This window comes from Brienomyrus brachyistius, chromosome 5 (assembly GCF_023856365.1).
Source record: "Brienomyrus brachyistius isolate T26 chromosome 5, BBRACH_0.4, whole genome shotgun sequence".
NCBI classification, from domain to species: Eukaryota; Metazoa; Chordata; class Actinopteri; order Osteoglossiformes; family Mormyridae; genus Brienomyrus; species Brienomyrus brachyistius.
Genome location: NC_064537.1, coordinates 34,283,289 through 34,304,404, shown reverse-complemented (window position 1 = coordinate 34,304,404; position 21,116 = coordinate 34,283,289). Strand labels below are relative to the sequence as shown.

General features: G+C 47.6%; 15 non-coding genes across 15 annotated transcripts; 13 read left to right on the top strand and 2 right to left on the bottom strand.

Moving 5' to 3' along the window:
- The first annotated feature begins 233 nt into the window (after positions 1–233).
- Positions 234–306, top strand: trnav-aac (transfer RNA valine (anticodon AAC)). The gene has a single exon. It is a non-coding gene; the product is annotated as a tRNA-Val (tRNA).
- Positions 307–1,914: 1,608 nt separating this feature from the next.
- trnav-aac (transfer RNA valine (anticodon AAC)) lies at positions 1,915–1,987 on the top strand. Its single transcript has one exon. It is a non-coding gene; the product is annotated as a tRNA-Val (tRNA).
- A 1,611-nt stretch (positions 1,988–3,598) lies between these two features.
- trnav-aac (transfer RNA valine (anticodon AAC)) lies at positions 3,599–3,671 on the top strand. The gene has a single exon. It is a non-coding gene; the product is annotated as a tRNA-Val (tRNA).
- Positions 3,672–5,287: 1,616 nt separating this feature from the next.
- Positions 5,288–5,360, top strand: trnav-aac (transfer RNA valine (anticodon AAC)). The gene has a single exon. It is a non-coding gene; the product is annotated as a tRNA-Val (tRNA).
- A 955-nt stretch (positions 5,361–6,315) lies between these two features.
- trnae-cuc (transfer RNA glutamic acid (anticodon CUC)) lies at positions 6,316–6,387 on the bottom strand. The gene has a single exon. It is a non-coding gene; the product is annotated as a tRNA-Glu (tRNA).
- A 587-nt stretch (positions 6,388–6,974) lies between these two features.
- Positions 6,975–7,047, top strand: trnav-aac (transfer RNA valine (anticodon AAC)). Its single transcript has one exon. It is a non-coding gene; the product is annotated as a tRNA-Val (tRNA).
- A 956-nt stretch (positions 7,048–8,003) lies between these two features.
- On the bottom strand, positions 8,004–8,075 carry trnae-cuc (transfer RNA glutamic acid (anticodon CUC)). Its single transcript has one exon. It is a non-coding gene; the product is annotated as a tRNA-Glu (tRNA).
- A 589-nt stretch (positions 8,076–8,664) lies between these two features.
- trnav-aac (transfer RNA valine (anticodon AAC)) lies at positions 8,665–8,737 on the top strand. Its single transcript has one exon. It is a non-coding gene; the product is annotated as a tRNA-Val (tRNA).
- A 1,612-nt stretch (positions 8,738–10,349) lies between these two features.
- Positions 10,350–10,422, top strand: trnav-aac (transfer RNA valine (anticodon AAC)). The gene has a single exon. It is a non-coding gene; the product is annotated as a tRNA-Val (tRNA).
- Positions 10,423–12,034: 1,612 nt separating this feature from the next.
- Positions 12,035–12,107, top strand: trnav-aac (transfer RNA valine (anticodon AAC)). Its single transcript has one exon. It is a non-coding gene; the product is annotated as a tRNA-Val (tRNA).
- A 1,608-nt stretch (positions 12,108–13,715) lies between these two features.
- Positions 13,716–13,788, top strand: trnav-aac (transfer RNA valine (anticodon AAC)). Its single transcript has one exon. It is a non-coding gene; the product is annotated as a tRNA-Val (tRNA).
- A 1,613-nt stretch (positions 13,789–15,401) lies between these two features.
- Positions 15,402–15,474, top strand: trnav-aac (transfer RNA valine (anticodon AAC)). The gene has a single exon. It is a non-coding gene; the product is annotated as a tRNA-Val (tRNA).
- Positions 15,475–17,087: 1,613 nt separating this feature from the next.
- Positions 17,088–17,160, top strand: trnav-aac (transfer RNA valine (anticodon AAC)). The gene has a single exon. It is a non-coding gene; the product is annotated as a tRNA-Val (tRNA).
- Positions 17,161–18,774: 1,614 nt separating this feature from the next.
- On the top strand, positions 18,775–18,847 carry trnav-aac (transfer RNA valine (anticodon AAC)). Its single transcript has one exon. It is a non-coding gene; the product is annotated as a tRNA-Val (tRNA).
- A 1,609-nt stretch (positions 18,848–20,456) lies between these two features.
- Positions 20,457–20,529, top strand: trnav-aac (transfer RNA valine (anticodon AAC)). The gene has a single exon. It is a non-coding gene; the product is annotated as a tRNA-Val (tRNA).
- Positions 20,530–21,116: the final 587 nt, after the last annotated feature.

The following is a 21,116-nucleotide window of genomic DNA, read 5'->3' as shown; positions in this document are numbered from 1 at the left end:
CTTTGTGTTTCTAAATCTTCTGTGGAAGTTATTTGATAGTGGTGAAGTCAGTATCCAGGTGCTTGATTAAAGTCGTCTGAAGAAAGAACCAATGCTAGCCATTGGATATAACGACATTGCAAAAGAGGCCAGCTGCTGGTATTTCTCATTTGATTCAGTGAGAGGATGAGCCACTGACAATTGGCAGACTACATAAAATTTCCTTAGGTTAAGGAAAGAAATGTACGTCTGTTGTTTCCATAGTGTAGTGGTTATCACGTTCGCCTAACACGCGAAAAGTCCTCGGTTCGAAACCGAGTGGAAACATGGCAGCTTTAAGCTTTTGGCCCAAGTTTCAAAACCTACACACCACTGAAACCAAGAAACCAAGTTAGTGTCAGACACCGAGCCAATGCGTGACGTTCCACAAAGTGTGAGTTTTCGCTGTCTAACTCGTTCTACATTTGGCTCATAATTCAAGCAGCATGTGAGAAGTAAAATTATGCCAAAGAAAAGATGCAACCAAGCGGCTTGATTTTCATGTTCAACGATTACGACGTAGATGCCTCTTAGCGGTTGTCCGGAGCAGAGACCTTGCAAGGAGACAGCGAGAGCAAGAGCACAGCGCCTTGATTTTGATGTTCAATGATCACGACGTAGATGCCTCTTAGCGGTTGTCCGGAGCAGAGACTTTGCAAGGAGACAGCAAGAGCAAGAGCACCGCTGTGCTTTATGGGGTTCAGAGTCAGAAGGCATTTCTCAGAGAAGAACCAGATCAGAAAGTTGCCGGTCCTGAGGTCTCGCGTCTGTTTCTTGGCCCGGCTAGCTCAGTCGGTAGAGCATGAGACTCTTAATCTCAGAGTCGTGGGTTGGAGCCCCACGCTGGGTGCTGTCTTCTTGAGGCATAGAAGCCCATCACCCTACGAGACGTGAACATGAAGAGTCCCGCCGTCAACAAAACATCAGCGTGACTCGTTCTGCCTTCTTGTGAGAGGCCGCATAGGACCTGTCTGCGTGCTGAATGCGCTGTGTTCTCCCATGCAGGTGGAACGTCTGTGCTGTCGTGCAGCTGACTTGAAAATGCCCTGTTGCTCGTTTTAGTGGCCAGGAGTGAAAAACTGAAGAGTGAGAAGTAAGCTGAGGGCACAACTACACTGGGAATGCTGGGAGGACATCGGTTAGGTCACAAAAGTCAGAAGCTAGCCAAAAGGGTCACAATGGGAAGTGGGGGGAAAGACAAAAAAAAAAAAAAGAATCCCAAGCAGACGCCCCTGGAGTTCCCTGACCGGGAATCGAACCCGGGCCGTGGCGGTGAGAGTGCCAAATCCTGACCACTAGACCACCAGGGACCCCCCCACAATAGTGCTTTGCGCTCTGTCATACAGAAATACTCACAAGTACCCCTTCAGGTCAGACCTGGCTAGGCATTTTGTCTTCACGGCCCATTTCGCCAAAGTGCTCTGTAGCACTCTTATTCCTCACACACCGACCCAATGTGTGACGTTCCACAAAGTGTCTGTTTTCACTGTCTGAATAGTTCTACATTTGGCTCAGAATCCAAACAGCATGTGAGAAATAAAATTATGCAAAAGAAAAGACGCAACCAAGCGCCTTGATTTTGATATTCAATCTTCTCGACGTAGATGCTTCTTAGCGGATTTCCGGTCTTGTGAATTCTTGGGCTACGAAAAGAGCAGTTGCTCTTTGTGTTTCTAAATCTTCTGTGGAAGTTATTTGATAGTGGTGAAGTCAGTATCCAGGTGCTTGATTAAAGTCGTCTGAAGAAAGAACCAATGCTAGCCATTGGATATAACGACATTGCAAAAGAGGCCAGCTGCTGGTATTTCTCATTTGATTCAGTGAGAGGATGAGCCACTGACAATTGGCAGACTACATAAAATTTCCTTAGGTTAAGGAAAGAAATGTACGTCTGTTGTTTCCATAGTGTAGTGGTTATCACGTTCGCCTAACACGCGAAAGGTCCTCGGTTCGAAACCGAGTGGAAACATGGCAGCTTTAAGCTTTTGGCCCAAGTTTCAAAACCTACACACCACTGAAACCAAGAAACCAAGTTAGTGTCAGACACCGAGCCAATGCGTGACGTTCCACAAAGTGTGAGTTTTCGCTGTCTAACTCGTTCTACATTTGGCTCATAATTCAAGCAGCATGTGAGAAGTAAAATTATGCCAAAGAAAAGATGCAACCAAGCGGCTTGATTTTCATGTTCAACGATTACAACGTAGATGCCTCTTAGCGGTTGTCCGGAGCAGAGACCTTGCAAGGAGACAGCGAGAGCAAGCGCACAGCGCCTTGATTTTGATGTTCAATGATCACGACGTAGATGCCTCTTAGCGGTTGTCCGGAGCAGAGACTTTGCAAGGAGACAGCAAGAGCAAGAGCACCGCTGTGCTTTATGGGGTTCAGAGTCAGAAGGCATTTCTCAGAGAAGAACCAGATCAGAAAGTTGCCGGTCCTGAGGTCTCGCGTCTGTGTCTTGGCCCGGCTAGCTCAGTCGGTAGAGCATGAGACTCTTAATCTCAGAGTCGTGGGTTGGAGCCCCATGCTGGGTGCTGTCTTCTTGAGGCATAGAAGCCCATCACCCTCCGAGACGTGAACATGAAGAGTCCCGCCGTCAACAAAACATCAGCGTGACTCGTTCTGCCTTCTTGTGAGAGGCCGCATAGGAGCTGTCTGCGTGCTGAATGCGCTGTGTTCTCCCATGCAGGTGGAACGTCTGTGCTGTCGTGCAGCTGACTTGAAAATGCCCTGTTGCTCGTTTTAGTGGCCAGGAGTGAAAAACTGAAGAGTGAGAAGTAAGCTGAGGGCACAACTACACTGGGAATGCTGGGAGGACATCGGTTAGGTCACAAAAGTCAGAAGCTAGCCAAAAGGGTCACAATGGGAAGTGGAGGGAAAGACAAAAAAAAAAAAAAAAGAATCCCAAGCAGACGCCCCTGGAGTTCCCTGACTGGGAATTGAACCCGGGCTGTGGCGGTGAGAGTGCCAAATCCTGACCACTAGACCACCAGGGACCCCCCCCACAATAGTGCTTTGCGCTCTGTCATACAGAAATACTCACAAGTACCCCTTCAGGTCAGACCTGGCTAGGCATTTTGTCTTCACGGCCCATTTCGCCAAAGTGCTCTGTAGCACTCTTATTCCTCACACACCGACCCAATGTGTGACGTTCCACAAAGTGTCTGTTTTCACTGTCTGAATAGTTCTACATTTGGCTCAGAATCCAAACAGCATGTGAGAAATAAAATTATGCAAAAGAAAAGACGCAACCAAGCGCCTTGATTTTAATATTCAATCTTCTCGACGTAGATGCTTCTTAGCGGATTTCCGGTCTTGTGAATTCTTGGGCTACGAAAAGAGCAGTTGCTCTTTGTGTTTCTAAATCTTCTGTGGAAGTTATTTGATAGTGGTGAAGTCAGTATCCAGGTGCTTGATTAAAGTCGTCTGAAGAAAGAACCAATGCTAGCCATTGGATATAACGACATTGCAAAAGAGGCCAGCTGCTGGTATTTCTCATTTGATTCAGTGAGAGGATGAGCCACTGACAATTGGCAGACTACATAAAATTTCCTTAGGTTAAGGAAAGAAATGTACGTCTGTTGTTTCCATAGTGTAGTGGTTATCACGTTCGCCTAACACGCGAAAGGTCCTCGGTTCGAAACCGAGTGGAAACATGGCAGCTTTAAGCTTTTGGCCCAAGTTTCAAAACCTACACACCACTGAAACCAAGAAACCAAGTTAGTGTCAGACACCGAGCCAATGCGTGACGTTCCACAAAGTGTGAGTTTTCGCTGTCTAACTCGTTCTACATTTGGCTCATAATTCAAGCAGCATGTGAGAAGTAAAATTATGCCAAAGAAAAGATGCAACCAAGCGGCTTGATTTTCATGTTCAACGATTACGACGTAGATGCCTCTTAGCGGTTGTCCGGAGCAGAGACCTTGCAAGGAGACAGCGAGAGCAAGAGCACAGCGCCTTGATTTTGATGTTCAATGATCACGACGTAGATGCCTCTTAGTGGTTGTCCGGAGCAGAGACTTTGCAAGGAGACAGCAAGAGCAAGAGCACCGCTGTGCTTTATGGGGTTCAGAGTCAGAAGGCATTTCTCAGAGAAGAACCAGATCAGAAAGTTGCCGGTCCTGAGGTCTCGCGTCTGTGTCTTGGCCCGGCTAGCTCAGTCGGTAGAGCATGAGACTCTTAATCTCAGAGTCGTGGGTTGGAGCCCCATGCTGGGTGCTGTCTTCTTGAGGCATAGAAGCCCATCACCCTCCGAGACGTGAACATGAAGAGTCCCGCCGTCAACAAAACATCAGCGTGACTCGTTCTGCCTTCTTGTGAGAGGCCGCATAGGACCTGTCTGCGTGCTGAATGCGCTGTGTTCTCCCATGCAGGTGGAACGTCTGTGCTGTCGTGCAGCTGACTTGAAAATGCCCTGTTGCTCGTTTTAGTGGCCAGGAGTGAAAAACTGAAGAGTGAGAAGTAAGCTGAGGGCACAACTACACTGGGAATGCTGGGAGGACATCGGTTAGGTCACAAAAGTCAGAAGCTAGCCAAAAGGGTCACAATGGGAAGTGGAGGGAAAAAAAGACAAAAAAAAAAAAAAAGAATCCCAAGCAGACGCCCCTGGAGTTCCCTGACCGGGAATCGAACCCGAGCCGTGGCGGTGAGAGCGCCAAATCCTGACCACTAGACCACCAGGGACCCCACCTCCACAATATTGCTTTGCGCTCTGTCATACAGAAATACTCACAAGTACCCCTTCAGGTCAGACCTGGCTAGGCATTTTGTCTTCACGGCCCATTTCGCCAAAGTGCTCTGTAGCACTCTTATTCCTCACACACCGACCCAATGTGTGACGTTCCACAAAGTGTCTGTTTTCACTGTCTGAATAGTTCTACATTTGGCTCAGAATCCAAACAGCATGTGAGAAATAAAATTATGCAAAAGAAAAGACGCAACCAAGCGCCTTGATTTTGATATTCAATCTTCTCGACGTAGATGCTTCTTAGCGGTTTTCCGGTCTTGTGAATTCTTGGGCTACGAAAAGAGCAGTTGCTCTTTGTGTTTCTAAATCTTCTGTGGAAGTTATTTGATAGTGGTGAAGTCAGTATCCAGGTGCTTGATTAAAGTCGTCTGAAGAAAGAACCAATGCTAGCCATTGGATATAACGACATTGCAAAAGAGGCCAGCTGCTGGTATTTCTCATTTGATTCAGTGAGAGGATGAGCCACTGACAATTGGCAGACTACATAAAATTTCCTTAGGTTAAGGAAAGAAATGTACGTCTGTTGTTTCCATAGTGTAGTGGTTATCACGTTCGCCTAACACGCGAAAAGTCCTCGGTTGAAAACCGAGTGGAAACATGGCAGCTTTAAGCTTTTGGCCCAAGTTTCAAAACCTACACACCACTGAAACCAAGAAACCAAGTTAGTGTCAGACACCGAGCCAATGCGTGACGTTCCACAAAGTGTGAGTTTTCGCTGTCTAACTCGTTCTACATTTGGCTCATAATTCAAGCAGCATGTGAGAAGTAAAATTATGCCAAAGAAAAGATGCAACCAAGCGGCTTGATTTTCATGTTCAACGATTACGACGTAGATGCCTCTTAGCGGTTGTCCGGAGCAGATACCTTGCAAGGAGACAGCGAGAGCAAGAGCACAGCGCCTTGATTTTGATGTTCAATGATCACGACGTAGATGCCTCTTAGCGGTTGTCCGGAGCAGAGACTTTGCAAGGAGACAGCAAGAGCAAGAGCACCGCTGTGCTTTATGGGGTTCAGAGTCAGAAGGCATTTCTCAGAGAAGAACCAGATCAGAAAGTTGCCGGTCCTGAGGTCTCGCGTCTGTGTCTTGGCCTGGCTAGCTCAGTCGGTAGAGCATGAGACTCTTAATCTCAGAGTCGTGGGTTGGAGCCCCAGGCTGGGTGCTGTCTTCTTGAGGCATAGAAGCCCATCACCCTACGAGACGTGAACATGAAGAGTCCCGCCGTCAACAAAACATCAGCGTGACTCGTTCTGCCTTCTTGTGAGAGGCCGCATAGGACCTGTCTGCGTGCTGAATGCGCTGTGTTCTCCCATGCAGGTGGAACGTCTGTGCTGTCGTGCAGCTGACTTGAAAATGCCCTGTTGCTCGTTTTAGTGGCCAGGAGTGAAAAACTGAAGAGTGAGAAGTAAGCTGAGGGCACAACTACACTGGGAATGCTGGGAGGACATCGGTTAGGTCACAAAAGTCAGAAGCTAGCCAAAAGGGTCACAATGGGAAGTGGAGGGAAAAAAAGACAAAAAAAAAAAAAAAGAATCCCAAGCAGACGCCCCTGGAGTTCCCTGACCGGGAATCGAACCCGGGCCGTGGCGGTGAGAGCGCCAAATCCTGACCACTAGACCACCAGGGACCCCCCCCACAACAGTGCTTTGCGCTCTGTCATACAGAAATACTCACAAGTACCCCTTCAGGTCAGACCTGGCTAGGCATTTTGTCTTCACGGCCCATTTCGCCAAAGTGCTCTGTAGCACTCTTATTCCTCACACACCGACCCAATGTGTGACGTTCCACAAAGTGTCTGTTTTCACTGTCTGAATAGTTCTACATTTGGCTCAGAATCCAAACAGCATGTGAGAAATAAAATTATGCAAAAGAAAAGACGCAACCAAGCGCCTTGATTTTGATATTCAATCTTCTCGACGTAGATGCTTCTTAGCGGTTTTCCGGTCTTGTGAATTCTTGGGCTACGAAAAGAGCAGTTGCTCTTTGTGTTTCTAAATCTTCTGTGGAAGTTATTTGATAGTGGTGAAGTCAGTATCCAGGTGCTTGATTAAAGTCGTCTGAAGAAAGAACCAATGCTAGCCATTGGATATAACGACATTGCAAAAGAGGCCAGCTGCTGGTATTTCTCATTTGATTCAGTGAGAGGATGAGCCACTGACAATTGGCAGACTACATAAAATTTCCTTAGGTTAAGGAAAGAAATGTACGTCTGTTGTTTCCATAGTGTAGTGGTTATCACGTTCGCCTAACACGCGAAAGGTCCTCGGTTCGAAACCGAGTGGAAACATGGCAGCTTTAAGCTTTTGGCCCAAGTTTCAAAACCTACACACCACTGAAACCAAGAAACCAAGTTAGTGTCAGACACCGAGCCAATGCGTGACGTTCCACAAAGTGTGAGTTTTCGCTGTCTAACTCGTTCTACATTTGGCTCATAATTCAAGCAGCATGTGAGAAGTAAAATTATGCCAAAGAAAAGATGCAACCAAGCGGCTTGATTTTCATGTTCAACGATTACGACGTAGATGCCTCTTAGCGGTTGTCCGGAGCAGATACCTTGCAAGGAGACAGCGAGAGCAAGAGCACAGCGCCTTGATTTTGATGTTCAATGATCACGGCGTAGATGCCTCTTAGCGGTTGTCCGGAGCAGAGACTTTGCAAGGAGACAGCAAGAGCAAGAGCACCGCTGTGCTTTATGGGGTTCAGAGTCAGAAGGCATTTCTCAGAGAAGAACCAGATCAGAAAGTTGCCGGTCCTGAGGTCTCGCGTCTGTGTCTTGGCCTGGCTAGCTCAGTCGGTAGAGCATGAGACTCTTAATCTCAGAGTCGTGGGTTGGAGCCCCACGCTGGGTGCTGTCTTCTTGAGGCATAGAAGCCCATCACCCTACGAGACGTGAACATGAAGAGTCCCGCCGTCAACAAAACATCAGCGTGACTCGTTCTGCCTTCTTGTGAGAGGCCGCATAGGACCTGTCTGCGTGCTGAATGCGCTGTGTTCTCCCATGCAGGTGGAACGTCTGTGCTGTCGTGCAGCTGACTTGAAAATGCCCTGTTGCTCGTTTTAGTGGCCAGGAGTGAAAAACTGAAGAGTGAGAAGTAAGCTGAGGGCACAACTACACTGGGAATGCTGGGAGGACATCGGTTAGGTCACAAAATTCAGAAGCTAGCCAAAAGGGTCACAATGGGAAGTGGAGGGAAAAAAAGACAAAAAAAAAAAAAAAAGAATCCCAAGCAGACGCCCCTGGAGTTCCCTGACCGGGAATCGAACCCGGGCCGTGGCGGTGAGAGCGCCAAATCCTGACCACTAGACCACCAGGGACCCCACCTCCACAATAGTGCTTTGCGGTCTGTCATACAGAAATACTCACAAGTACCCCTTCAGGTCAGACCTGGCTAGGCATTTTGTCTTCACGGCCCATTTCGCCAAAGTGCTCTGTAGCACTCTTATTCCTCACACACCGACCCAATGTGTGACGTTCCACAAAGTGTCTGTTTTCACTGTCTGAATAGTTCTACATTTGGCTCAGAATCCAAACAGCATGTGAGAAATAAAATTATGCAAAAGAAAAGACGCAACCAAGCGCCTTGATTTTAATATTCAATCTTCTCGACGTAGATGCTTCTTAGCGGATTTCCGGTCTTGTGAATTCTTGGGCTACGAAAAGAGCAGTTGCTCTTTGTGTTTCTAAATCTTCTGTGGAAGTTATTTGATAGTGGTGAAGTCAGTATCCAGGTGCTTGATTAAAGTCGTCTGAAGAAAGAACCAATGCTAGCCATTGGATATAACGACATTGCAAAAGAGGCCAGCTGCTGGTATTTCTCATTTGATTCAGTGAGAGGATGAGCCACTGACAATTGGCAGACTACATAAAATTTCCTTAGGTTAAGGAAAGAAATGTACGTCTGTTGTTTCCATAGTGTAGTGGTTATCACGTTCGCCTAACACACGAAAGGTCCTCGGTTCGAAACCGAGTGGAAACATGGCAGCTTTAAGCTTTTGGCCCAAGTTTCCAAACCTACACACCACTGAAACCAAGAAACCAAGTTAGTGTCAGACACCGAGCCAATGCGTGACGTTCCACAAAGTGTGAGTTTTCGCTGTCTAACTCGTTCTACATTTGGCTCATAATTCAAGCAGCATGTGAGAAGTAAAATTATGCCAAAGAAAAGATGCAACCAAGCGGCTTGATTTTCATGTTCAACGATTATGACGTAGATGCCTCTTAGCGGTTGTCCGGAGCAGACACCTTGCAAGGAGACAGCGAGAGCAAGAGCACAGCGCCTTGATTTTGATGTTCAATCATCACGGCGTAGATGCCTCTTAGCAGTTGTCCGGAGCAGAGACTTTGCAAGGAGACAGCAAGAGCAAGAGCACCGCTGTGCTTTATGGGGTTCAGAGTCAGAAGGCATTTCTCAGAGAAGAACCAGATCAGAAAGTTGCCGGTCCTGAGGTCTCGCGTCTGTGTCTTGGCCCGGCTAGCTCAGTCGGTAGAGCATGAGACTCTTAATCTCAGAGTCGTGGGTTGGAGCCCCACGCTGGGTGCTGTCTTCTTGAGGCATAGAAGCCCATCACCCTCCGAGACGTGAACATGAAGAGTCCCGCCGTCAACAAAACATCAGCGTGACTCGTTCTGCCTTCTTGTGAGAGGCCGCATAGGACCTGTCTGCGTGCTGAATGCGCTGTGTTCTCCCATGCAGGTGGAACGTCTGTGCTGTCGTGCAGCTGACTTGAAAATGCCCTGTTGCTCGTTTTAGTGGCCAGGAGTGAAAAACTGAAGAGTGAGAAGTAAGCTGAGGGCACAACTACACTGGGAATGCTGGGAGGACATCGGTTAGGTCACAAAAGTCAGAAGCTAGCCAAAAGGGTCACAATGGGAAGTGGAGGGAAAAAAATACAAAAAAAAAAAAAAGAATCCCAAGCAGACGCCCCTGGAGTTCCCTGACCGGGAATCGAACCGGGGCCGTGGCGGTGAGAGCGCCAAACCTGACCACTAGACCACCAGGGACCCCCCCCACAATAGTGCTTTGCGCTCTGTCATACAGAAATACTCACAAGTACCCCTTCAGGTCAGACCTGGCTAGGCATTTTGTCTTCACGGCCCATTTCGCCAAAGTGCTCTGTAGCACTCTTATTCCTCACACACCGACCCAATGTGTGACGTTCCACAAAGTGTCTGTTTTCACTGTCTGAATAGTTCTACATTTGGCTCAGAATCCAAACAGCATGTGAGAAATAAAATTATGCAAAAGAAAAGACGCAACCAAGCGCCTTGATTTTGATATTCAATCTTCTCGACGTAGATGCTTCTTAGCGGTTTTCCGGTCTTGTGAATTCTTGGGCTACGAAAAGAGCAGTTGCTCTTTGTGTTTCTAAATCTTCTGTGGAAGTTATTTGATAGTGGTGAAGTCAGTATCCAGGTGCTTGATTAAAGTCGTCTGAAGAAAGAACCAATGCTAGCCATTGGATATAACGACATTGCAAAAGAGGCCAGCTGCTGGTATTTCTCATTTGATTCAGTGAGAGGATGAGCCACTGACAATTGGCAGACTACATAAAATTTCCTTAGGTTAAGGAAAGAAATGTACGTCTGTTGTTTCCATAGTGTAGTGGTTATCACGTTCGCCTAACACGCGAAAAGTCCTCGGTTCGAAACCGAGTGGAAACATGGCAGCTTTAAGCTTTTGGCCCAAGTTTCAAAACCTACACACCACTGAAACCAAGAAACCAAGTTAGTGTCAGACACCGAGCCAATGCGTGACGTTCCACAAAGTGTGAGTTTTCGCTGTCTAACTCGTTCTACATTTGGCTCATAATTCAAGCAGCATGTGAGAAGTAAAATTATGCCAAAGAAAAGATGCAACCAAGCGGCTTGATTTTCATGTTCAACGATTACGACGTAGATGCCTCTTAGCGGTTGTCCGGAGCAGAGACCTTGCAAGGAGACAGCGAGAGCAAGAGCACAGCGCCTTGATTTTGATGTTCAATGATCACGACGTAGATGCCTCTTAGCGGTTGTCCGGAGCAGAGACTTTGCAAGGAGACAGCAAGAGCAAGAGCACCGCTGTGCTTTATGGGGTTCAGAGTCAGAAGGCATTTCTCAGAGAAGAACCAGATCAGAAAGTTGCCGGTCCTGAGGTCTCGCGTCTGTGTCTTGGCCCGGCTAGCTCAGTCGGTAGAGCATGAGACTCTTAATCTCAGAGTCGTGGGTTGGAGCCCCATGCTGGGTGCTGTCTTCTTGAGGCATAGAAGCCCAACACCCTCCGAGACGTGAACATGAAGAGTCCCGCCGTCAACAAAACATCAGCGTGACTCGTTCTGCCTTCTTGTGAGAGGCCGCATAGGACCTGTCTGCGTGCTGAATGCGCTGTGTTCTCCCATGCAGGTGGAACGTCTGTGCTGTCGTGCAGCTGACTTGAAAATGCCCTGTTGCTCGTTTTAGTGGCCAGGAGTGAAAAACTGAAGAGTGAGAAGTAAGCTGAGGGCACAACTACACTGGGAATGCTGGGAGGACATCGGTTAGGTCACAAAAGTCAGAAGCTAGCCAAAAGGGTCACAATGGGAAGTGGAGGGAAAAAAATACAAAAAAAAAAAAAAGAATCCCAAGCAGACGCCCCTGGAGTTCCCTGACCGGGAATCGAACCGGGGCCGTGGCGGTGAGAGCGCCAAACCTGACCACTAGACCACCAGGGACCCCCCCCACAATAGTGCTTTGCGCTCTGTCATACAGAAATACTCACAAGTACCCCTTCAGGTCAGACCTGGCTAGGCATTTTGTCTTCACGGCCCATTTCGCCAAAGTGCTCTGTAGCACTCTTATTCCTCACACACCGACCCAATGTGTGACGTTCCACAAAGTGTCTGTTTTCACTGTCTGAATAGTTCTACATTTGGCTCAGAATCCAAACAGCATGTGAGAAATAAAATTATGCAAAAGAAAAGACGCAACCAAGCGCCTTGATTTTAATATTCAATCTTCTCGACGTAGATGCTTCTTAGCGGATTTCCGGTCTTGTGAATTCTTGGGCTACGAAAAGAGCAGTTGCTCTTTGTGTTTCTAAATCTTCTGTGGAAGTTATTTGATAGTGGTGAAGTCAGTATCCAGGTGCTTGATTAAAGTCGTCTGAAGAAAGAACCAATGCTAGCCATTGGATATAACGACATTGCAAAAGAGGCCAGCTGCTGGTATTTCTCATTTGATTCAGTGAGAGGATGAGCCACTGACAATTGGCAGACTACATAAAATTTCTTTAGGTTAAGGAAAGAAATGTACGTCTGTTGTTTCCATAGTGTAGTGGTTATCACGTTCGCCTAACACGCGAAAGGTCCTCGGTTCGAAACCGAGTGGAAACATGGCAGCTTTAAGCTTTTGGCCCAAGTTTCAAAACCTACACACCACTGAAACCAAGAAACCAAGTTAGTGTCAGACACCGAGCCAATGCGTGACGTTCCACAAAGTGTGAGTTTTCGCTGTCTAACTCGTTCTACATTTGGCTCATAATTCAAGCAGCATGTGAGAAGTAAAATTATGCCAAAGAAAAGATGCAACCAAGCGGCTTGATTTTCATGTTCAACGATTACGACGTAGATGCCTCTTAGCGGTTGTCCGGAGCAGAGACCTTGCAAGGAGACAGCGAGAGCAAGAGCACAGCGCCTTGATTTTGATGTTCAATGATCACGACGTAGATGCCTCTTAGTGGTTGTCCGGAGCAGAGACTTTGCAAGGAGACAGCAAGAGCAAGAGCACCGCTGTGCTTTATGGGGTTCAGAGTCAGAAGGCATTTCTCAGAGAAGAACCAGATCAGAAAGTTGCCGGTCCTGAGGTCTCGCGTCTGTGTCTTGGCCCGGCTAGCTCAGTCGGTAGAGCATGAGACTCTTAATCTCAGAGTCGTGGGTTGGAGCCCCATGCTGGGTGCTGTCTTCTTGAGGCATAGAAGCCCATCACCCTCCGAGACGTGAACATGAAGAGTCCCGCCGTCAACAAAACATCAGCGTGACTCGTTCTGCCTTCTTGTGAGAGGCCGCATAGGACCTGTCTGCGTGCTGAATGCGCTGTGTTCTCCCATGCAGGTGGAACGTCTGTGCTGTCGTGCAGCTGACTTGAAAATGCCCTGTTGCTCGTTTTAGTGGCCAGGAGTGAAAAACTGAAGAGTGAGAAGTAAGCTGAGGGCACAACTACACTGGGAATGCTGGGAGGACATCGGTTAGGTCACAAAAGTCAGAAGCTAGCCAAAAGGGTCACAATGGGAAGTGGGGGGAAAGACAAAAAAAAAAAAAAGAATCCCAAGCAGACGCCCCTGGAGTTCCCTGACTGGGAATCGAACCCGGGCCGTGGCGGTGAGAGTGCCAAATCCTGACCACTAGCCCACCAGGGACCCCCCCACAATAGTGCTTTGCGCTCTGTCATACAGAAATACTCACAAGTACCCCTTCAGGTCAGACCTGGCTAGGCATTTTGTCTTCACGGCCCATTTCGCCAAAGTGCTCTGTAGCACTCTTATTCCTCACACACCGACCCAATGTGTGACGTTCCACAAAGTGTCTGTTTTCACTGTCTGAATAGTTCTACATTTGGCTCAGAATCCAAACAGCATGTGAGAAATAAAATTATGCAAAAGAAAAGACGCAACCAAGCGCCTTGATTTTAATATTCAATCTTCTCGACGTAGATGCTTCTTAGCGGATTTCCGGTCTTGTGAATTCTTGGGCTACGAAAAGAGCAGTTGCTCTTTGTGTTTCTAAATCTTCTGTGGAAGTTATTTGATAGTGGTGAAGTCAGTATCCAGGTGCTTGATTAAAGTCGTCTGAAGAAAGAACCAATGCTAGCCATTGGATATAACGACATTGCAAAAGAGGCCAGCTGCTGGTATTTCTCATTTGATTCAGTTAGAGGATGAGCCACTGACAATTGGCAGACTACATAAAATTTCTTTAGGTTAAGGAAAGAAATGTACGTCTGTTGTTTCCATAGTGTAGTGGTTATCACGTTCGCCTAACACGCGAAAGGTCCTCGGTTCGAAACCGAGTGGAAACATGGCAGCTTTAAGCTTTTGGCCCAAGTTTCAAAACCTACACACCACTGAAACCAAGAAACCAAGTTAGTGTCAGACACCGAGCCAATGCGTGACGTTCCACAAAGTGTGAGTTTTCGCTGTCTAACTCGTTCTACATTTGGCTCATAATTCAAGCAGCATGTGAGAAGTAAAATTATGCCAAAGAAAAGATGCAACCAAGCGGCTTGATTTTCATGTTCAACGATTACGACGTAGATGCCTCTTAGCGGTTGTCCGGAGCAGAGACCTTGCAAGGAGACAGCGAGAGCAAGAGCACAGCGCCTTGATTTTGATGTTCAATGATCACGACGTAGATGCCTCTTAGTGGTTGTCCGGAGCAGAGACTTTGCAAGGAGACAGCAAGAGCAAGAGCACCGCTGTGCTTTATGGGGTTCAGAGTCAGAAGGCATTTCTCAGAGAAGAACCAGATCAGAAAGTTGCCGGTCCTGAGGTCTCGCGTCTGTTTCTTGGCCCGGCTAGCTCAGTCGGTAGAGCATGAGACTCTTAATCTCAGAGTCGTGGGTTGGAGCCCCACGCTGGGTGCTGTCTTCTTGAGGCATAGAAGCCCATCACCCTACGAGACGTGAACATGAAGAGTCCCGCCGTCAACAAAACATCAGCGTGACTCGTTCTGCCTTCTTGTGAGAGGCCGCATAGGACCTGTCTGCGTGCTGAATGCGCTGTGTTCTCCCATGCAGGTGGAACGTCTGTGCTGTCGTGCAGCTGACTTGAAAATGCCCTGTTGCTCGTTTTAGTGGCCAGGAGTGAAAAACTGAAGAGTGAGAAGTAAGCTGAGGGCACAACTACACTGGGAATGCTGGGAGGACATCGGTTAGGTCACAAAAGTCAGAAGCTAGCCAAAAGGGTCACAATGGGAAGTGGAGGGAAAAAGAGAAAAAAAAAAAAAAAAAGAATCCCAAGCAGACGCCCCTGGAGTTCCCTGACTGGGAATCGAACCCGGGCCGTGGCGGTGAGAGTGCCAAATCCTGACCACTAGCCCACCAGGGACCCCCCCACAATAGTGCTTTGCGCTCTGTCATACAGAAATACTCACAAGTACCCCTTCAGGTCAGACCTGGCTAGGCATTTTGTCTTCACGGCCCATTTCGCCAAAGTGCTCTGTAGCACTCTTATTCCTCACACACCGACCCAATGTGTGACGTTCCACAAAGTGTCTGTTTTCACTGTCTGAATAGTTCTACATTTGGCTCAGAATCCAAACAGCATGTGAGAAATAAAATTATGCAAAAGAAAAGACGCAACCAAGCGCCTTGATTTTAATATTCAATCTTCTCGACGTAGATGCTTCTTAGCGGATTTCCGGTCTTGTGAATTCTTGGGCTACGAAAAGAGCAGTTGCTCTTTGTGTTTCTAAATCTTCTGTGGAAGTTATTTGATAGTGGTGAAGTCAGTATCCAGGTGCTTGATTAAAGTCGTCTGAAGAAAGAACCAATGCTAGCCATTGGATATAACGACATTGCAAAAGAGGCCAGCTGCTGGTATTTCTCATTTGATTCAGTTAGAGGATGAGCCACTGACAATTGGCAGACTACATAAAATTTCTTTAGGTTAAGGAAAGAAATGTACGTCTGTTGTTTCCATAGTGTAGTGGTTATCACGTTCGCCTAACACGCGAAAGGTCCTCGGTTCGAAACCGAGTGGAAACATGGCAGCTTTAAGCTTTTGGCCCAAGTTTCAAAACCTACACACCACTGAAACCAAGAAACCAAGTTAGTGTCAGACACCGAGCCAATGCGTGACGTTCCACAAAGTGTGAGTTTTCGCTGTCTAACTCGTTCTACATTTGGCTCATAATTCAAGCAGCATGTGAGAAGTAAAATTATGCCAAAGAAAAGATGCAACCAAGCGGCTTGATTTTCATGTTCAACGATTACGACGTAGATGCCTCTTAGCGGTTGTCCGGAGCAGAGACCTTGCAAGGAGACAGCGAGAGCAAGAGCACAGCGCCTTGATTTTGATGTTCAATGATCACGACGTAGATGCCTCTTAGTGGTTGTCCGGAGCAGAGACTTTGCAAGGAGACAGCAAGAGCAAGAGCACCGCTGTGCTTTATGGGGTTCAGAGTCAGAAGGCATTTCTCAGAGAAGAACCAGATCAGAAAGTTGCCGGTCCTGAGGTCTCGCGTCTGTTTCTTGGCCCGGCTAGCTCAGTCGGTAGAGCATGAGACTCTTAATCTCAGAGTCGTGGGTTGGAGCCCCACGCTGGGTGCTGTCTTCTTGAGGCATAGAAGCCCATCACCCTACGAGACGTGAACATGAAGAGTCCCGCCGTCAACAAAACATCAGCGTGACTCGTTCTGCCTTCTTGTGAGAGGCCGCATAGGACCTGTCTGCGTGCTGAATGCGCTGTGTTCTCCCATGCAGGTGGAACGTCTGTGCTGTCGTGCAGCTGACTTGAAAATGCCCTGTTGCTCGTTTTAGTGGCCAGGAGTGAAAAACTGAAGAGTGAGAAGTAAGCTGAGGGCACAACTACACTGGGAATGCTGGGAGGACATCGGTTAGGTCACAAAAGTCAGAAGCTAGCCAAAAGGGTCACAATGGGAAGTGGAGGGAAAAAGAGAAAAAAAAAAAAAAAAAGAATCCCAAGCAGACGCCCCTGGAGTTCCCTGACTGGGAATCGAACCCGGGCCGTGGCGGTGAGAGTGCCAAATCCTGACCACTAGCCCACCAGGGACCCCCCCACAATAGTGCTTTGCGCTCTGTCATACAGAAATACTCACAAGTACCCCTTCAGGTCAGACCTGGCTAGGCATTTTGTCTTCACGGCCCATTTCGCCAAAGTGCTCTGTAGCACTCTTATTCCTCACACACCGACCCAATGTGTGACGTTCCACAAAGTGTCTGTTTTCACTGTCTGAATAGTTCTACATTTGGCTCAGAATCCAAACAGCATGTGAGAAATAAAATTATGCAAAAGAAAAGACGCAACCAAGCGCCTTGATTTTAATATTCAATCTTCTCGACGTAGATGCTTCTTAGCGGATTTCCGGTCTTGTGAATTCTTGGGCTACGAAAAGAGCAGTTGCTCTTTGTGTTTCTAAATCTTCTGTGGAAGTTATTTGATAGTGGTGAAGTCAGTATCCAGGTGCTTGATTAAAGTCGTCTGAAGAAAGAACCAATGCTAGCCATTGGATATAACGACATTGCAAAAGAGGCCAGCTGCTGGTATTTCTCATTTGATTCAGTTAGAGGATGAGCCACTGACAATTGGCAGACTACATAAAATTTCTTTAGGTTAAGGAAAGAAATGTACGTCTGTTGTTTCCATAGTGTAGTGGTTATCACGTTCGCCTAACACGCGAAAGGTCCTCGGTTCGAAACCGAGTGGAAACATGGCAGCTTTAAGCTTTTGGCCCAAGTTTCAAAACCTACACACCACTGAAACCAAGAAACCAAGTTAGTGTCAGACACCGAGCCAATGCGTGACGTTCCACAAAGTGTGAGTTTTCGCTGTCTAACTCGTTCTACATTTGGCTCATAATTCAAGCAGCATGTGAGAAGTAAAATTATGCCAAAGAAAAGATGCAACCAAGCGGCTTGATTTTCATGTTCAACGATTACGACGTAGATGCCTCTTAGCGGTTGTCCGGAGCAGAGACCTTGCAAGGAGACAGCGAGAGCAAGAGCACAGCGCCTTGATTTTGATGTTCAATGATCACGACGTAGATGCCTCTTAGTGGTTGTCCGGAGCAGAGACTTTGCAAGGAGACAGCAAGAGCAAGAGCACCGCTGTGCTTTATGGGGTTCAGAGTCAGAAGGCATTTCTCAGAGAAGAACCAGATCAGAAAGTTGCCGGTCCTGAGGTCTCGCGTCTGTTTCTTGGCCCGGCTAGCTCAGTCGGTAGAGCATGAGACTCTTAATCTCAGAGTCGTGGGTTGGAGCCCCACGCTGGGTGCTGTCTTCTTGAGGCATAGAAGCCCATCACCCTACGAGACGTGAACATGAAGAGTCCCGCCGTCAACAAAACATCAGCGTGACTCGTTCTGCCTTCTTGTGAGAGGCCGCATAGGACCTGTCTGCGTGCTGAATGCGCTGTGTTCTCCCATGCAGGTGGAACGTCTGTGCTGTCGTGCAGCTGACTTGAAAATGCCCTGTTGCTCGTTTTAGTGGCCAGGAGTGAAAAACTGAAGAGTGAGAAGTAAGCTGAGGGCACAACTACACTGGGAATGCTGGGAGGACATCGGTTAGGTCACAAAAGTCAGAAGCTAGCCAAAAGGGTCACAATGGGAAGTGGAGGGAAAAAGAGAAAAAAAAAAAAAAAAAGAATCCCAAGCAGATGCCCCTGGAGTTCCCTGACTGAGAATTGAACCCGGGCCGTGGCGGTGAGAGCGCCAAATCCTGACCACTAGACCACCAGGGACCCCCCCCACAATAGTGCTTTGCGCTCTGTCATACAGAAATACTCACAAGTACCCCTTCAGGTCAGACCTGGCTAGGCATTTTGTCTTCACGGCCCATTTCGCCAAAGTGCTCTGTAGCACTCTTATTCCTCACACACCGACCCAATGTGTGACGTTCCACAAAGTGTCTGTTTTCACTGTCTGAATAGTTCTACATTTGGCTCAGAATCCAAACAGCATGTGAGAAATAAAATTATGCAAAAGAAAAGACGCAACCAAGCGCCTTGATTTTGATATTCAATCTTCTCGACGTAGATGCTTCTTAGCGGTTTTCCGGTCTTGTGAATTCTTGGGCTACGAAAAGAGCAGTTGCTCTTTGTGTTTCTAAATCTTCTGTGGAAGTTATTTGATAGTGGTGAAGTCAGTATCCAGGTGCTTGATTAAAGTCGTCTGAAGAAAGAACCAATGCTAGCCATTGGATATAACGACATTGCAAAAGAGGCCAGCTGCTGGTATTTCTCATTTGATTCAGTGAGAGGATGAGCCACTGACAATTGGCAGACTACATAAAATTTCCTTAGGTTAAGGAAAGAAATGTACGTCTGTTGTTTCCATAGTGTAGTGGTTATCACGTTCGCCTAACACGCGAAAGGTCCTCGGTTCGAAACCGAGTGGAAACATGGCAGCTTTAAGCTTTTGGCCCAAGTTTCAAAACCTACACACCACTGAAACCAAGAAACCAAGTTAGTGTCAGACACCGAGCCAATGCGTGACGTTCCACAAAGTGTGAGTTTTCGCTGTCTAACTCGTTCTACATTTGGCTCATAATTCAAGCAGCATGTGAGAAGTAAAATTATGCCAAAGAAAAGATGCAACCAAGCGGCTTGATTTTCATGTTCAACGATTACGACGTAGATGCCTCTTAGCGGTTGTCCGGAGCAGAGACCTTGCAAGGAGACAGCGAGAGCAAGAGCACAGCGCCTTGATTTTGATGTTCAACGATTACGACGTAGATGCCTCTTAGCAGTTGTCCGGAGCATAGACCTTGCAAGGAGACGGCGAGAGCAAGAGCACCGCTGTGCTTTATGGGGTTCAGAGTCAGAAGGCATTTCTCAGAGAAGAACCAGATCAGAAAGTTGCCGGTCCTGAGGTCTCGCGTCTGTGTCTTGGCCCGGCTAGCTCAGTCGGTAGAGCATGAGACTCTTAATCTCAGAGTCGTGGGTTGGAGCCCCACGCTGGGTGCTGTCTTCTTGAGGTATAGAAGCCCATCACCCTCCGAGACGTGAACATGAAGAGTCCCGCCGTCAACAAAACATCAGCGTGACTCGTTCTGCCTTCTTGTGAGAGGCCGCATAGGACCTGTCTGCGTGCTGAATGCGCTGTGTTCTCCCATGCAGGTGGAACGTCTGTGCTGTCGTGCAGCTGACTTGAAAATGCCCTGTTGCTCGTTTTAGTGGCCAGGAGTGAAAAACTGAAGAGTGAGAAGTAAGCTGAGGGCACAACTACACTGGGAATGCTGGGAGGACATCGGTTAGGTCACAAAAGTCAGAAGCTAGCCAAAAGGGTCACAATGGGAAGTGGGGGGAAAGACAAAAAAAAAAAAAAAGAATCCCAAGCAGACGCCCCTGGAGTTCCCTGACCGGGAATCGAACCCGGGCCGTGGCGGTGAGAGTGCCAAATCCTGACCACTAGACCACCAGGGACCCCCCCACAATAGTGCTTTGCGCTCTGTCATACAGAAATACTCACAAGTACCCCTTCAGGTCAGACCTGGCTAGGCATTTTGTCTTCACGGCCCATTTCGCCAAAGTGCTCTGTAGCACTCTTATTCCTCACACACCGACCCAATGTGTGACGTTCCACAAAGTGTCTGTTTTCACTGTCTGAATAGTTCTACATTTGGCTCAGAATCCAAACAGCATGTGAGAAATAAAATTATGCAAAAGAAAAGACGCAACCAAGCGCCTTGATTTTGATATTCAATCTTCTCGACGTAGATGCTTCTTAGCGGATTTCCGGTCTTGTGAATTCTTGGGCTACGAAAAGAGCAGTTGCTCTTTGTGTTTCTAAATCTTCTGTGGAAGTTATTTGATAGTGGTGAAGTCAGTATCCAGGTGCTTGATTAAAGTCGTCTGAAGAAAGAACCAATGCTAGCCATTGGATATAACGACATTGCAAAAGAGGCCAGCTGCTGGTATTTCTCATTTGATTCAGTGAGAGGATGAGCCACTGACAATTGGCAGACTACATAAAATTTCCTTAGGTTAAGGAAAGAAATGTACGTCTGTTGTTTCCATAGTGTAGTGGTTATCACGTTCGCCTAACACGCGAAAGGTCCTCGGTTCGAAACCGAGTGGAAACATGGCAGCTTTAAGCTTTTGGCCCAAGTTTCAAAACCTACACACCACTGAAACCAAGAAACCAAGTTAGTGTCAGACACCGAGCCAATGCGTGACGTTCCACAAAGTGTGAGTTTTCGCTGTCTAACTCGTTCTACATTTGGCTCATAATTCAAGCAGCATGTGAGAAGTAAAATTATGCCAAAGAAAAGATGCAACCAAGCGGCTTGATTTTCATGTTCAACGATTACAACGTAGATGCCTCTTAGCGGTTGTCCGGAGCAGAGACCTTGCAAGGAGACAGCGAGAGCAAGCGCACAGCGCCTTGATTTTGATGTTCAATGATCACGACGTAGATGCCTCTTAGCGGTTGTCCGGAGCAGAGACTTTGCAAGGAGACAGCAAGAGCAAGAGCACCGCTGTGCTTTATGGGGTTCAGAGTCAGAAGGCATTTCTCAGAGAAGAACCAGATCAGAAAGTTGCCGGTCCTGAGGTCTCGCGTCTGTGTCTTGGCCCGGCTAGCTCAGTCGGTAGAGCATGAGACTCTTAATCTCAGAGTCGTGGGTTGGAGCCCCATGCTGGGTGCTGTCTTCTTGAGGCATAGAAGCCC